Source organism: Zootoca vivipara, chromosome 12 (assembly GCF_965207765.1).
Source record: "Zootoca vivipara chromosome 12, rZooViv2.hap1.1, whole genome shotgun sequence".
Classification (NCBI taxonomy): Eukaryota; Metazoa; Chordata; class Lepidosauria; order Squamata; family Lacertidae; genus Zootoca; species Zootoca vivipara.
Window position 1 is genome coordinate 4646985 of NC_142595.1, and position 17291 is coordinate 4664275.

Here is a 17291-nt window from a genome sequence, read left to right on the forward strand (position 1 = left end):
ATCCTTTCCCGAAACTTAAAGGTTTACAGTAAATTTTGTTGAAAGAGGGAGTGTAGCACAGCAAATAACAATTTTGGCTGCACATTTTGTTGTCATTTCATAGTAGCTTTCAGAAAGCCTCTAGCTAGTTGTCTGTTGCCTAAAATGGGCCATTTCCACAACAGTTTTTGGTATATTGCCAGTGTTTCTTGAAAATGAAAATTTGCTTAATCAGTGTCAGTTGCAGCTGCATTTTGCCATTTTGAAAACCCCTGGTGACTTTTTGCAATTTAGTCATGTGCCTCTCAGTCTACGAGTTATTTTTACACTTCATGACGCCACTAGAATGAAAGTTACTTACTTCACATAATGAAAAGCAATAAAAAAATATAAAATACTAGCAATAATGTAATATGAGATAAGGCAAATGTAAGTGTGCAGCTTGCATATTACATCATTGCTAGTATTTTATTTTTACTGCTTAAATTTATCATTACATCATATTTCATCTTACTGCGCATACCTTATGTCAAGAAGTATGTCCAAAATGCATGCGAGAGACAGCACACACAGAGCAAAGCAAATCTTATCTCCACTCGCTCTGCTCTGTGGACAGCAGCATTTATAAATGTACACAGCAACCCAGCATTTCCAGAAACATCTACACAGATCCACTTTGGAAAGCTTTGGTGCTCATTAAAAAAAAAAAAAGTGATAAAGAAAAAAATGCAGCAGACCGGCTGTAGAAGAGCCTTTACGTTGGAACTCTAATCTTAAACAGTAGATGGAGAAAGAGAGACTACTGGGGATTTCCATGGCCAAGGCAGCAGAAAGTCAATATGACATAACACATGTGCAGTGACATCACTAGGTCAGTGCATGTCTTAGCCTCTGGGAAATTCCCTTTATGGAACTTCCAGAGGAGGAAATGGCAGACTGACTGGCTTTCTGTTGGCTCAATTTTTCGTTATTGTTTCCTTTTCCTTCCTCTTTTTATCCCCTCCCCTCCCCTTTCTTCTTCTTGCTTCTTTCTCTTTTCTCCCCAACCCCTTCATTTCTTCCTTGGTGTCCTGTTTTCAGAGATTGTACACTTAAGGGGGTAAGTAAATGGTTGGTGGAGGGACCTGGAAATGGTGGTGGTTGATGGTGAGAGGCTGAGAGGAGAAAGGAAAGATCCCAGGTGAGAGCTACCTTCTGCAAGTGGTAAGGGTTAAGAACTACCTTTGAGAGAGGGCACAGTATTCAATTTGTATTTACATTCATTTACTCTACATCACATTTTCTATATCTTACTGTATTATGGAAAACCTTTAATAAAAATATTAACAAGTACAGAGCCGTCTCAAGCAGGTCGGGCGCCCTGGCGCTGAGGCGCGGAGATCACTCCGGCGCCCTCACAGCGCGCAGCATGGCTTCCGCGCGGCTTTGCCGCGCAGTGCCCCCCCCCCCTGCCGGCCCAGCACCCCGCGCCACTGGGACTACACCTAGAGCTGGGCCTGAACAAGTAAAGGACATTCCCCTTATGGGTTTCCCTGATTGGAATATTTAGACCTGTCATGTTTTTGTTGGAGAATATAACGAAGATGAGCATATAACAATCATTTATGATTCCTTAAGAATATTTCTGGGTTTTTGTCAGGGGACCACCAGGGGTCAGCGGAGAGTCCAGGAAGTTGGGACCAGGGATCTCCGAGGGAGGAGAAGCAGCTCGGGATGTTAGCATCCCACAACGTTCCTCGGAAGGTGGTGCTGAGGCTCAGGAAGCCTTGGGGATGCTGAGAGGACAATGTCCCCAGAGGGATGGTTTGAAGGGTCGGACCAGAGCGCTCAGGAGGGGGAGGCTCCAGAGGAGACAGCACCAGCCGGAGACAGCACCGGCCACTCAGCTGAGCAGTTCAGGAGGAGAGGGGGCTCCACCAGCCCTATCCCCCCAAGAGCAGAGTGGGGGGAAGCGACTAGAGGAGAGGAGGTGGTTCAAGTAGCCAAGGGTGTTTTGCTGGCGAAAGTCCCAACGGGCGGTGCTTCCGGATTCTGACTAGGACTAGGACAGTCATGGATTTTGATGCTCTGTTTTGTACATATGTATGTAATAAAACACTCTAAAAAAAACCAAACACAGAGTTTGGAGCGCCTTACTCGTGAGGAAGCAACCAGCATCATTACAGATTTGTGAGGTCCTTACAGTCTTTGGGGCCCTTTTGCACCACCACATGTCCTGCTTACCATATGACTCCTTTCACCAATGTCCATAGGTGATAGACCCACCTCCCTCTCAGCATGAGCTAAAAGCAGCCTTAAACCACACACACAGCAGCTATCACCTACCAGAACCACATAATGACATGCTTACAAAAATGTTTTTAACTACAAGTACCCTTGGAGTTAAGGGACGCGGGTGGCGCTGTGGGTTAAACCACAGAGCCTAGGGCTTGCTGATCAGAAGGTTGGCGGTTCGAATCCCTGCGACGGGGTGAGCTCCCATTGCTTGGTCCCAGCTCCTACTAACCTTGCAGTTCGAAAGCACGTCAAAGTGCAAGTAGATAAATAGGTACTGCTACAGCGGGAAGGTAAATGCCGTTTCTGTGCGCTGCTCTGGTTCGCCAGAAGCGGCTTTGTCATGCTGGCCACATGACCTGGAAGCTGTACGCTGTATCCTTATCTATATGTTCCTTACATAAAGTGGTTCAGAGGTCATCATGCCTGTGAGAGAGAAGTTTGATTCACCTGATGGCCGCTGCATTGCGAGAGAAATCAGATTCTACAAATAGCAATGATTTCCAAAGGAGCAAGTCTCTTATTCTCCTACAAAGCTTTGTGACCTTGAAGCTGTATGGGAAAAAAAATGAGCTGCTGTGCCAATAACCACCTGGTTTGCAGAGCAATTTGATGCATGAAGGGTTAATCCTGATACATCATCGTTTACATTGGCTTTCCCCTAATTAGCACTAAGTCATACATATAAAATTATTTGTAATCCTTTAGCCTGTCTCAGGCTAAGCAAAAGGGGGGGGGGGAGATAGTGCCACTTTAAAGTGGTGAGCTATCAGTATTCAAGGCAATTGCTCAGCCATTCTACATTGTAAATAATGTATGCACCCACCCAAACACAAATGTCCTTTTGTCTTGCCAGGTTTCTTCTGTGCCTTCTCACATAATAATCAAATAAATTCAAAATGTACCATCAAATCCCAATTAAAGCAACCACAAAAAGAGCTTCATCTTCTCTGATGAGGCTGCAGCTGAGCAATGCTACCAAAGAAAAAAACTGATAAATGTGATTGACTCAGAAAAGAAAAATAGATAAACTTATAATTCTACGATCTGTCTGCTTTATACTGCGGAGAGGTTCAAACACGATGTTTGGAGTCTCTTTGAATCTGAGGCTGCCTCAATGGAAGGAATAGGACCCTCTTGAGGTGTGAATGCTCTGAACTGCCTCCATCTAGGCTCAGGTGGTAAAGGTAAAGGGACCCCTGACCATTAGGTCCGGTCGTGACCGACTCTGGGGATGCGGCTCTCAACTCGCGTTATTGGCCGTGGGAGCCGGCGTACAGCTTCCAGGTCATGTGGCCAGCATGACAAAGCCTCTTCTGGCGAACCAGAGCAGCACACAGAAATGCCGTTTACCTTCCCGCCGGAGCGGTCCCTATTTATCTACTTGTACTTTGAGGTGCTTTCGACCTGCTAGGTTGGCAGGAGCTGGGACCGAGCAACGGGAGCTCACCCTGTCGCAGGGATTCGAACCGCTGACCTTCTTATCAGCAAGCTCTAGGCTCAGTGGTTTAACCCACAGCGCCACCTGGGTCCCCAGTTATGGTCTGTAAAATACATTAATTTTTTGCTTCGGGGGGGGCAGCTGCCCCCTCCTGCCTACGCCCATGAAACAGATTGCTGGCATGGTAGGAGTTTTCCACCTCTAACCTCGGCATATTTTCCCCAGTCCCTGCATTTGGGCCAATATATGGAATCTTCCCCTCATGTCTATTGGAGCATATCTGTATATTTTTAAGATAGGTTGCAAAGCAAGTCTTATGGCTTGAGAACTTCCTACTCCTTCCTCTCAACTTGCCTTCTCCAGATTGCAATTCCCTTTCTCTGAGATCATTTGCTTTGAAAGTAGTAAGTGGGTTATCAGCAGAAGCGTCAACTATCAGTAGTCTTGGATCTGAAGGGTATACGACAAGAATGGAAACCGACTGCTCCAAGTCCATCTCCTGTGTTTATTTGTTTTTGCTGTAAGTTGTTCAGCTAAAAAATGTTGAACCAGCCCTAGAAGAAACAGGTTCAAAAGACTGGAAGAAACATTGCCACTTGACCTGAAGGAACTGGTGATAAACTTTGCAAAGCAAAAGGCATACAAAGAGAGGTTTTGATGTGCCTGAAACTTTTAAGAGACTTAAATTTTAACATCACAATTCACAACATTATTCAGAATTATTTGTGTGCTAAAACACTTTAATTTGTATTTGATAAATAGAACCAAAGATGTACCTAGTCTTGCAATTTGAGATAAATTTAACAGTTTCAAGTTTTGTGCATTTTTTCTAAAAGAAATCCATTTTTTTTTAAAAAAAACTGAAGTTAGCTGGCGGGTGCAAGCAGTTTGCCTTGCCTAAGATGCAAAATATAGGTGGCGCTGTGGGTTAAACCACAGAGTCTAGGGCTTGCTGATCAGAAGGTCGGCGGTTCGAATCCCTGCGACGGGGTGAGCTCCCGTTGCTCGGTCCCAGCTCCTGCCCACCTAGCAGTTTGAAAGCACATCAAAGTGCAAGTAGATAAATAGGGACCGCTCCGGCGGGAAGGTAAACGGCATTTCCGTGCGCTGCTCTGGTTCGCCAGAAGCAGCTTTGTCATGCTGGCCACATGACCCGGAAGCTGTCTGCGGACAAACGCCGGCTCCCTCGGCCTATAGAGCGAGATGAGCGCCGCAACACCAGAGTCGGACACGACTGGACCTGATGGTCAGGGGCCCCTTTACCTTTACCTTTAAGATGCAAAATAGCCTGGCACCAGCACAACTCCTGCGGAAGTTGCTTCATCATGTCAATGAGGGAAAGTAAATCCTTTATAAAAAAAATAAACAGTGCAATATATTACATCCATCTCTGCATGCTGTGTTACAGGTTGCTCTTAAAAGATCAAATGCCAAGAGCTCCAGATCAGTTTGTCCTTTCATGCTCTAAACCTGCGTAACTCATGCCTCCAAACCCACAATACTGTCCAAAGGCAGCTCTGGAGCCATGATGCCGACAATTAAGAGTACATCCCCCACAATGGTCTATAATTCTATTTATTTTTGGTTTTTACTTGTTTTTAAGATGTTATTGTTTGGTTTTATATTGTTGTAAATCATTGTGATGTATTTTTCCTGGAATGGTATATAAACTTTTTATATACAAACAAATAATGTCAAAGCGTATGATATGATGAGAGGAACCTTTCCTCTCTTCTATAGTTACTTTCTTGTTCAGGAACCCTGTCAAATTTGATTATTAGATGTTCCATCTGTTTTTGGTATATGTCCTATTGGAAACCCACAACATTAACTAAATCCTTTTCCAACACATAAGATTTCTCCTGAGTACAACAGTGAAAGGAATGCTATGATCCCTAAAAGTCAGCATGGGTTTCTGAAAAATAGGTCATGTCAGACTAATCTGATTTCATTTTTTGACAGAATTACAAGCCTGGTAGATGAAGGGAATGCTGTGGATGTAGCCTATCTTGATTTCAGCAAGGCCTTTGACAAGGTGCCCCATGATATTCTTGTAAATAAGCTGGTAAAATGCGGGCTAGACAATGCTACCATTCAGTGGATTTGTAACTGGCTGACTGACTGAACCCAAAGGGTGCTCATCAATGGCTCCTCTTCATCCTGAAGAGAAGTGACTAGTGGGGTGCCACAGGGTTCTGTCTTGGGCCCAGTCTTATTCAACATCTTTATCAAAGCCTTGGATGATGGGCTTGAGGGCATCCTGAGCAAGTTTGCAGATGACACCAAATTGGGAGGGGTGGCTAATACCCCAGAGAACAGGATCACACTTCAAAATGACCTTAACAGATTAGACAACTGGGCCAAAGCAAACAAGATGAATTTTAACTGGGAGAAATGTAAAGTACTACACTTGGGTAAAAAATATATATGAAAGGCACAAATACAGGATGGAAGACACCTGGCTTGAGAGCGGTACATGTGAAAAGGATCTAGGAGTCCTGGTAGACCACAAACTTTACATGAGTCAACAGTGTGATGCAGCAGCTAAAAAAGCCAATGCAATTCTGGGCTGCATCAATATCTAGATCAAGGGAAGTACGGTAATAGTACCACTGTATTCTGCTCTGGTCAGACCTCACCTGGAATACTGTGTCCAGTTCTGGGCACCACAGTTCAAGAAGGATACTGACAAGCTGGAACGTGTCCAGAGGAGGGCAACCAAAATGGTCAAAGGCCTGGAAACAATGCCTTATGAGGAACGGCTTAGGGAGCTGGGTATGTTTAGCCTGGAGAAGAGAAGGTTAAGGGGTGATATGATAGCTTTTGTGTGCAAGGCGGCGGGGGGAGAAGCTCTCTTCTCCCAGCCACCACCTTGCCTGCCTCCCCCGACACGGAGCGCAACTTCGGAGACCTCTCCGTGTCGGGGGAGGCAGGCAAGGTGGTGGCTGGGAGAAGAGAGCTTCTCCCCCCGCCGCCTTGCACACAGCCGGCATCGGACGGGGCTTCAGAGACCTCCGAAGCCCCGTTGCATGCCGCTGCCAATCCCCCAGAGCCTATAGGAATGCATTGATTAAGTTTCAATGCATTCCTATGGGAAACTGGGACTAGCTAGCCAAAAAATTCGTTACACGAATTGACCCGTGGAACGAATTTCGTCTAGCGAGGCACCACTGTACTGTGGAATATTATTTGCAGCCCTTGTTGCCGTTTCAGTTATGTTTTCCTTTTCTCATATTACCATTTGAAGTGGCAAGCTTCTTTCAAAGTTGCTATTAAACATACAAAGAAAAAAAATTCATTTATTAATGAGACAAATATGTCTCCTGCTTTATTCATATGTTGTCAGTATTCCCCAATGTTATTTTAGGGTTGCCATATTTTGAAGAGCAAAAAAGAGGACACATTTGCTGACTTATTTTAACTATCTCTGCCACTCTCATCATTAAAAGGAGGACGTGTCCTGGAAAAAAGAGGACATGTGGCAATCCTTGTTATTTTCTCTTCTGCAGTTGGTTTACCTACATTCGAGTTATTTAGCAACTTGGCATACTCTTTATCTTCACTGACATTTGTGGTTAATTCTTCATACTTGAAACAAAGCTGCAGATTTAAGTGCCCGATACTGCCCACTATGCTTTTGTGTCTCTGCTTGTTAATATTTGAAAGACAAAATTGGCCTTTTACACGAGTCAAGTTGCATCTGGTCTCCAAATGCCACATCGTTCCATCGTTCCATCTTTACCATTTTTTAAACATCAATGGATAAAAGGAAGCATGATGCTGGGTACCATGCTAATCTAATCTATGATTGGAAGTAAAGATTTAATAAGTTTGCACAGAAGCAGAGCAGGTACTTCGCTCAAGTTTCAATACTCCACCTTCTACCTACGCCCTACTAGGAGCACAAGTAACTAGGAGATGGTCAGAGCTCCAATATTTATCCTGGAGGAACAACAATGCAACAAGACTCAGCACAACCTGTTCTATTTAACACAAAAGCTCTAATTGCATGAAATCAGGAGATGTTTACCTGTGTCACATTCATCCAACTAACAGTCACTGTTGAGCATTACTGCATGTGACCAATTCTTCTGCTTGATCACAGCACTTAGGATTTGATACACAGCTTTCTTTTCAGGATTGATTTAATAATAAAGCATCCTTATTTGGCCTTTGTTCTGCTTGGACTTGCAGAGCACTAGTGAGCATTTGCAAACCACCCGGCGCAGCCGACTACAGCAGGGCAGCCCAACCTCTCAGACCCAAGTGGGCCGCAAGAGCACTTCTCCACAGAAACTGCGAGCCACACACCAAAATAAATCCCCATATCGTGAATTTAAGTGTTCACAATACAGTTAGTACCATTTCATGTACAGAATTGAATATATATGATATTATTATATGATTATATATATTAATATATATATATATATGATTAAATATATCCAGAGAAGCGGACACGGAGCAATGGATTCAAACTATAAGAAAGAAGATTCCACCTAAACATTAGGAAGAACTTCCTGACAGTAAGAGCTGTTTGGCAGTGGAATTTGTTACCAAGGAGTGTGGTGGAGTCTCCTTCTTTGGAGGTCTTTAAGCAGAGGCTTGACAGGCATATGTCAGGAATGCTTTGATGGTGTTTCCTGCTTGGAAGGGGGTTGGACTGGATGGCCCTTGTGGTCTCTTCCAACTCTATGATTGTAAATATATACAATTAAAAGGAGGTAAAAATAAAAAATATTTTAGGCTTCTAGTCAAAATGATTCGAGACTCTTGTGAAGCCAGTAAATAAACACAGAAGATGAGTGCACAGTGGGGGGTGGGGTGGCTAATGGCTGCTCCAGCCTCCTCATCACCTCTATTCCCCCACCCCACCATATACAAGGCCCCTTTGGGCTGGTCATTAACTATGGGCGGGGGGAAGAGATCTGTAGAGTTGGAAGGGGGCCTCCTAAGGTCATCTAGCCCAACCCACTGCACTCACTGACAGTTAGCCACCACTCCCAAATCTACCTGCTGGGGGTGCCAGCTTAAATAAAATATTGGGAGGGGGGCAGGTAAGACCCACCACACATAATCACACGATGCAGCACGTGCACACCATTTGAATGGCAATGCCCATCAACTTTAAGGGGGCCTGGTCCCTCAAATATGGTCCCTCCATGTCTAGGGCAGCCTACCAGCCATGTGGAGAGCCTCACCAAACCGCCGCCCCCCGCCTACCATGCACCATGTTTCTGCTGGGGGGCCAGGCTGCATTGTGGCCAAAAGAGCACAGGTCTCAGCAGCTCTTTCAGTAGGTCTTGGCCCCAATGAAGCACTTGTGAGAACTGATGGCCTTCCCACTGCTCTCGAAGGCTTCTCTCCAGGGTGTTTCCCAGTGCCAAGTGTGTCTGTGCAGAACGATTTTCTGCTCTGCTCTTTTCATTTCACTCCGTGTCCTGGGAGACCAAGGGAGAGGGGAGCTGGTTGCAGCACGAGAGGGAGACCCCCTGGCTTCTTCACCAGCCTCTGGTCCCCCCCCTCCAACTTTTGCTTCAGCCCTGGAGTCTGAACTGCTCTCTGCCACAGCTTTTTCCTGCTCACTAAACCTTACCTATTCTGCTTCAAACACCTCCTCCCCCGGGGTCTGTTCCCTCTCATGAGCACCTTGGTTTTTAATGTGCTTAATGAGAGCTTCTTCTTTTTCCAGAATCTCCTAGTGCTTCCTGAAAATAGAACCGTCGATTGTTTCCTCACTTGCTTCGTAACTCCCTTTGTAAAATTTATGATGGCCAGCAGATCTCTCTTATCTCTCCAGGGCTGAAACAGCAAGAGTAAAGGGGGATGGGGGAACAGTTCTTTCTTTTTACTGGTTTTAAATGTTAAACAAGGATGATTTATTAGGGAAGCTTTTTGTCTCTTCATTGAGCAGGTATATCTATATATCTTCTTGAACCCAAAAGTGTTGGTCACGCCACCAAGCAACTTCATGCAGGCATGAATTATCCAAAAGAGAAGTGTGTTTGGGACACGCTTGGTTTGAGAATATCAGTACTCTCTGGGTCCATTTGTGCTAGAACATCATATTCTTTTCTCTCCCTGCCCCACCCAGTTCTCCCTCAAAAGTTTCTTTTGCAGGGAAGGGGGAGGGATTTCAAAGCTCTCCGGCCCAATGCTGCCAAACCTATTTATCTGGACTTTAGCAGGCTTTGTCCACACAGAAGGGCTGCAATGCCTCACAATTTCATCCATCTCTGTAAAGGGATGAGTAGTTATAGGTTTTTTTTTTAAAAATCACATAAGTGAATGGGGAAGCACAAAGTTTCAGGTTTTTTTGAACTGGGATTTAGATTCAGACCCCGAGTTGAATCAGATAGCCTTTAATTGGTCCAGGATGAATCAAACACTTTTAATGAAGCGCCAAATCAGAATCCTAACCAAATATTGTATTCAGTTTTTCTCCCCCTCTCATAACACTAAATCTTGTAGACATCCAATGAAGCTGAAGATTAGGGACAGATAAAAGAAACTACAGCATATATTTTGGGACTCTTTTTCTTTTATTAGTAAGAACACTTATTGTTTTAGTTCTCCTGGCTGTTAATATAAATTCATTATTTTATTGTATATGTTGTGCTCTGATTTTATGTACGCTGTGTTAGGACTGTTGTTCCAATGAAGAGCGAGTAATAAATATTTTAAGTTAAATAATAAAAAAATACAGACGGAAATTCATTGCTTCCTTTCCTTACCACACTGTACTCTACTTAAAACTTCAACAAGGCCACTGGGTTCTAGAGCAGTTGCCTTGAATGGCAGCTCAAATGAATAGGCAGCTCCTTTCTGCATGCTGCAGCATCACCAAAAAAGATCAACCCCTTGAACTGGGTTTCATCCATATCAATATATGTCTCTCTCTTTATACATGACTAGAGTATTTCAGCCCGTTCAATAACGGGCGCTAGAACATCCTGGGGTTCGGAGAAGCGCTTGCGCAGCGCTTCTCCGAACCCTGGGACCTGTCCTTGCTGTCGGCAGCAGGAGGACAGGAAGGGAGGAGAAAGCGCTGCTTTCTCCTCCTCCGTTCCTCTCCCCCAGCCGCCGACAGGAAGGAGACATCCCGGGGTTCGGAGAAGTGCTTGCACAGCGCTTCTCCGAACCCTGGGACCTGTCCTTGTGTCGGCGGCAGGGGGACAGGAACGGAGGAGAAAGCGCTGCTTTCTCCTCCTTCCTTCCTCTCCCCCAGCCACCGACAGGAAGGACGCGGGACACAAACGCCCACCTCGGCGCCGCTGCTTCGCGGCCTCCCGCCGCTCCTCTCACGGGCCAGGGAGGGTTGTGAGGAGGAGGCCTCCGCCGGCCTCCACCCTCGCTTCCCTGACGTGCCCTGCAGTGAGGCGGTGTCCGCCGGGAGCGGCAGTTGGAGGAAGGGGGGGGGGAGAGTGCGCGCATGCAGTCTCTTCATCCAATCCCTGTGTCCCTGGGGCACATGCGCATTAGCACGGAAAACGGGACACAGGGAATCTGGACGCAGAGACACTTGCACTTTATTATATAGGATAGTGGCAATCTTCATTTCAATAAGCTGCAGCTTATTTTCCAATTAAGTGTTGTTTTCCTGAAGTATTCTGCCTTTATTCACTCAGAACACTGGTAAGATCTTTGACGGCTCCATTGCTAAGGCTATATATAACCAGTTTTGCAGTGAACCTTCTCACTACGTTTTTTAAATCACAGGACAGTTTTGTGTCAAACAATGCAGCTGTTGCACACAAAAACTAAATATATCCACAGGCCCACTTCAGGATGCCCAAGAAATATTCCTCATACTTTTTATCAACTGCTGAATCAGGCAAACCATTTGTACTCCCCAACATTAGTGTATCCTTTCAGAACAGGCTTTTAAAATTACAAGGAAATGTACACACAGACACCTTTAATAGTTGTTCAAATGGAGCCTGTTTTTCATTGTCACAAGCAACTGCCCCCAAATCCACCAGCTATCCTTATTCCAGTTCAAGTGATTTTATTTTCTATGAAATGTATGTCATTAACGTCACACTGTACACCATTTAGCCTGCAATCCTAATACCATTTACCTGGGAGTAAATCCTATTGACTCATGAATATTGGCAAACAGGCATCTCTGTAGACTTTAATAACCTGAAAGCCAATTTTAGATGCCTGTGCAAGGTCAGCCGTTTTCCTGGAATTGAATGGATACACAGCCCACTTACCCTTGGAAATGAGCCACAGGGGAGCTAAAGTCTGATGACTCAAGGAAGACCCCCAGCTTCTTGTTGCTCAATTGTTTTTAATTCTCTAGTGGCAGTGTCAAAAAGCTTTTTTGAACTACAGAGTAGTGGCAGGAATAAAGATCTACATTTGCATCTGTTACCCTGTGGATCCTGCCACCTGAGGCAGTTGCCTCACTTTGCCTCATGGGGGCCAGCCCTGGCCTTAACATTTTCATCCTCAAAAAGAGAGGCTGAACACTTTTACCACATCTTGATTCCAGAGTTCCATATAAGACCCAAGCTGCCTGAGATGTCAGATATTTAAAATTGAAATACATTTCCAGGGTCTCTTTGAGGAATGTGCTGGGGTCTCTCTCCCACCCCCATAGGGAGCCCCAAACCCCAGCAAAGACCCCTTTAGCTCTGACCCTTCTGCTCATGCCAAAAGCCTTGTGACTCTGGCAAGGCCCAAGTTTTCAAAGCTCCCTGGAGAGAATATACATGGGCACCTCAACAAGTGGAAATACACCTTGGCCCATGGCCCAGCCTGCCCACACCCCACCCCTTGGGGCAGAGACCGAATATACCGTACTTTCCCCATGGAGTTTATAGAGAAACACTGTGCTGCACAACAGATGCTTCTTTTATTCCATGTGCCCAGGCTGTGATCCTGCAAAAGTACTTGTGTTTGGCAGTAGTGCCAATGGCCGTAGGGGTCTCGGCTGGCAGAGAACTTGCCTTCAAGTGTCTCCAGGGTGTCCAGCTGGGGGGGGGAGGGCTCCAGAGCACTGTACTTTAGACAAGACAAAGTATTTGCAAGCCATGGTACAGTATTCACGTACGACAAAAGGTGGTGTTGGGCGACATACAGAACCACAGGTTGCCCACGCTTGGTCAAAATAGTGTTGTGTGGTCTTAATAAAAACTGTGATCCACTAGACCACTCCCTCTCTCTCTACGCGCGCACACACACACACACACACACCACAAAAAGATTCAAGGGCAGCACTTTCTTGCAGGTTTGGCTTCTTCTGAAGGGAATGGTCATTGGAGACATTTGGTGGTTTTGCAACACTTAGGTTGATTTATAGTCATACAAATTTGAGCACAGATGGACACAAACGGAGCACTTCTGTAAGCCACAACTTTGTTGCCTTGCACCAGATCTCTCAAGACACCCCCAGGATCCTTTCACTTCACTCCCTGCCCCCTTTTCTCTTCATTTGTGTTCCAAATCTCGCCTTCCCCCTTTGTTGCTTTCCCCCCGCAGGACCTCAATACCTGCCCTATGCTCTGCGAAAGGGGATGGGAGTAGGGATGGAGGAATGTCTTATCTGAAATGGTCCTTGAAGCCCAGGGGCATCTCCAGCTATTCCAAAGCCTTCTGGGCCCCTTTACCTGTAATTTCCCTATTATTTTTAAGGGATCTGAGCGACGTGTTTGGCCTTATGTTGCCTCTCAAATACTATAATCAAATAATAAAATACTGTCACAATTCAGAAACTGTATCACCGCAGGTCAAATCCAGCGACCATCTATCGAGAAGAACCGGCGGAGAGGCGACCTGAACATTTCCGAGGAGAAGCTGTGCAGAGAGGGCTTAGGAGCAGACCTGTTTCCACTCTCTCTCCTGTTATCGCAAGCCTGGGGTTTCGGGAAGACGCCCGAGGGCCCAGCCCTCCTGGGCAGAGAATGGGCCTGCCCTCGCCTCGCCTTGCCTCGCCGGCCTCCAGGCGTCCTCTGCGCCCCGGAGCGAGGGCTCTCCGCAGCGCGCAGCCCGGCCACCGAGAACATGGCTACCCGAAGGGGGAAGGGGCTGGCGTCACCTTTCCGAGCGGCCCCTTGGCGCCGACGACCCAGTCGCCACCGCCGCGCGCCCTCGCTCGTGAGCGCCGTCCCACAAAGAAAGTCCGGCCCGCGCCGGGTCCCCGAGGCGGAAGGCTCGCCTCGCCAGCTAGTCGCGTTTGGCCCGGGAGCCCCGGAGGCGCAAGACTACAGGCGGCGGCGACCCCGGCCCTCCCCGCGCGCCTCTTGCCCGGTGCCTGCTATCCGCGCGCCCAAGGCGCCGTCGGTTGCGGCTGCGCGCAACAAGCGGCGGGAGGGGACGGCGGCGGGGGAGGGTTTAAAGCCCGGCGGAGGCGGAGGCGATGCCTGGGAGCGGGGAAGGCGAGTCAGCTGAGGAGCGAGGCAAGCGCGGGCAGCAGCAGCAGCAGCAGTAGGCGGCGGCGGCGCGCAGCCGGGAGTTGCTGGAGGACGGACGCCTGGAGGGAAGCTCCCCGGCCTCGGCCGCAGGTTTGGCTCCTCTTCTTCCGCCCCTGCACCCCCCCCGCTTAATTCTACGGTGTCGTTGCCCCCCCACCCGCTTTTCGTGCGGCCGCCGCCGCGCATCCCCCTCCCCTTTCCCCCCGGAGGAAGAGCTGCCCCTTCCCGTCTCTCCGGGTCCCACCCTCTTGCCCGGCCGGTCTGAAACTTGCTCGGAGGGGCGCGCGGCTTGCCCGAGGAAGGCGAGCAGGAGCCACGCGGGCGCGCCGAGGGGCTGCCAGGGGACGAACCCTGGACCTTGCTGGTGAGCGGGCGGGCGGCGGGAAGTTTCTCGCGGACGCTCCTCTCGCTCCCCGTCCCGGGAGCGGAGAAGTCCTGCTCGCCCCGGCCGCACGGGCTCGGAAGGAAGCGCTGCCGACTTTCAGGCGAGTTGGCGAAGCGCGCGCAGGATCGCTCGCCAGCCGCGTCCCTCCGGGCAACTTTGCGCGCGCGGCCCCGCCGCCCGATCTGCCTCTGGCGGCACGAGGGGGACCTCGGCGCGCGCGCGCGGGGGGGGAGAAGCATCGCACAAAGCGCGCGGCCGGGGGGATGCAGCGCCCAGGTTTTCTGGTTGGTTTCGCGTTCTTTTTCCCTTTCTTTCTTTTTTCTTTTTCTTTAAAGGCGGGCGAGACTTCTCCGGAGCCTCGGTGCCCTTTTCACATTGCATCATAAAATCAGGGTGGAGCCAGCCTTCCTCCTCCTCCTCCCCTTCTGCAAGTAACCCGAGCGGAGGGGCTTGCCCGGCTCTCCCAATCGCCGCCGCTCCAGCGCGCGCTCCTCTGCTCGCGCTGCCCTTGGTGCAGGTCGGGGGCCGCGGTTGTCCCGAGAAAGTGCACGAAAGGAGGCTACTTTTGCAAAAGGCGGAGGCCGGCGCGGGGCGGAAGAGAGCTCGGGCTCTCCTCGTCCGGTAAGAAACGAGTCTCCCGGCTGTGGGCGAAAGACTGAGCTGGAAAGGCGCCGGCTTCAGGGTTGCGCGGACGGAGTTTTGCCAGCCACGTTGTGGCCGCTGTGTTGCGACGACTGTCTGTTGGCGACGATTGTGCATGTGGCACTGGATATGTTGGGCAAAAAGGATTTCCCAAACTTTTTGTTTCCCTTCACCGCCTTTTCCGAAGGGTGGGAGCCAGAGCAGTGGTGGAGGTCGCGGAATTATGGTGCATCTTTTTTTTTAACCCCCCCCCCCGGAGGTTCTTGGCATGAATGCAAGGGTGAAAAGTGCTTGGTTTCCCTGCACAATGCAGGGCCATCAACTGGCCTTAAATTATGTAAGGCACTTCTGAAGGTTACTGCTACTTACTACTGTTTTGTAGGCACTGCTTGCAGAAAGATATCCCAATCCTTTGGCAGCTGTTGCTTCCCTCTTCATCTGTTTTGATGATGGTATCCATGGGGGTGTACTCAGAGCATCATCTTACAACCCCCCCCCCCAAATTTGTCTATTTGTTGAACATTACCTGGTTTGGCAGAGGGGAAACATTGCTTCCTATTGCGCCCTTGCATTGGTGTGTTGGTACAGTTGGTACAACAACTGTTTTACATTAGCACAGTTTCTAAACTCATTTCATGAACTCCTTTCTGGGCATCTTATTGGACCACTTAAACTTCTCATTCTACTGATCAAAAGTATATTTGCAACTCACCATATTAATTGTGATCTTGTTGTCCAGTGTGGTGGATGCAAATGTTTTCTGAGCAAGTATCAGGCGTAATCTTTGTAAGCTCTAGCCTTGGGTTGGATTCAGCAGTCACCTTATTTTTGTATTTGGATTTAAAGGTGGCAAGTGATGAAAATCCCATCTTGTACAAGGATGTGAAAAGCAAAGCATCCCCCCCCCATTTTCATCAAAAACAGTGCTGCATTATGAGAACCATGGAGCCTGGCCTAGGGGCTTGTTAACCTTTTGATAATTCAGTCCTCCATCATCACATCAAGGAAAATAAGTGCTGACTGTTCAAAAACCTCTGCTGTAGTCAATGCCATTTCTATTTCCATTGTACTGTATGTGTTTCTCTTTCTTGCATACTGGGGCAAGTGACTTGCTGTAAGAGCAAGCTGCAGTAAAGAAGTGTAGAAGTTGAGATCATAGGATCATAGCATTGTAGTGTTGGAAGGGACCATGAGGGTCATCTAGTCCAACCCCCTGCAATGCAGGAATCTCAGCTAAGGCATCCCTGACAGATGGCCATCCAACCTGTGCTTAAATACTTCCAAGGTAGCATCTAGCTAAAGTGAAGGTGGCAAATCTACATATTAAACTTGTGTAGATCATTTAGAAGCAGCTATGTTTCGGAATAAACTATTAGGTTAAATGGGGTTTTCTCCGTGAATGTGTACATAGCCTTAGGGCCCCTCTTGCTAATTTCAGCAGAGCTTAACAAATGCTTAACTCCTTTCCCTCCTTTCTTCCACAAAATCATTAGGACTTGAAAATATATTTTCTGTGGTTGGATTGTCCTCTTGTCTATCTGATGTTGAATCATAGGCGCTTTTGGAGCTTTGTGTGATGTTTTAAGGCATGATAATACCAGAATGCTGATGCAGCAGTTGGATGCGATTGCCCATCCAGCTTAAAGATGGTCTGTTTCTTGATTCCTTAGGTTGGGAAATGTCAGTTGGTTTCTAACTGCAGCAGTGAGTAAAGACTGGTAGTACCAGTTTCCAAACTTTCTAACTTCAAGGAAGGTTTTCTGGTCTGCTATGGAATCCCTGAGTGTTGCAGAGGATTCTGGGAAGTAATCTAGGGCTATCCTATTCATGGAGATGATCCGGTAGACATTCTGAATCATTTGATGCTTACACTAGATGGTGTACAAACACCCCACAGATTCCCAATTCCCTTAATTTCATACGGTTGGAGTTCCACTGAGAAGGAAGAAGGAACTTTGCTTCTTTGTCTGTTTGGTCTGAAAACAATAATCTAAAGTCCATACACAAAAAGGCATCTCCAGTAAACACAAACAATATAAACATAATGTAGTCCGAGGCAATAGTTCATGGAAATGTCATGTTGAAATGCTGGGGCTTGCTTCCCAGTAAATAAATGTATAGGAGGGATTTAGCTGTAAATTTGTCACCA

At 47.5% G+C, this 17291-nt stretch overlaps 1 protein-coding gene across 8 annotated transcripts in view; it reads left to right on the top strand.

Annotated features, from left to right (window-relative positions):
* The first annotated feature begins 14066 nt into the window (after positions 1-14066).
* The window catches only part of GRB10 (growth factor receptor bound protein 10), an 89029-nt gene continuing 85804 nt past the window's right edge, over positions 14067-17291 (top strand). For 3 of the 8 annotated variants that reach the window (XM_035137092.3, XM_088655953.1, XM_035137096.3), the window contains exon 1: positions 14067-14205. The gene's annotated coding sequence lies outside the window, so the exon portion shown is untranslated. Of the gene's footprint in view, positions 14206-14380; positions 14480-14919; positions 15122-17291 lie in introns of those variants that run through there. The other 5 variants (XM_035137094.3, XM_088655955.1, XM_035137093.3 and 2 more) reach the window with 5 other exon arrangements.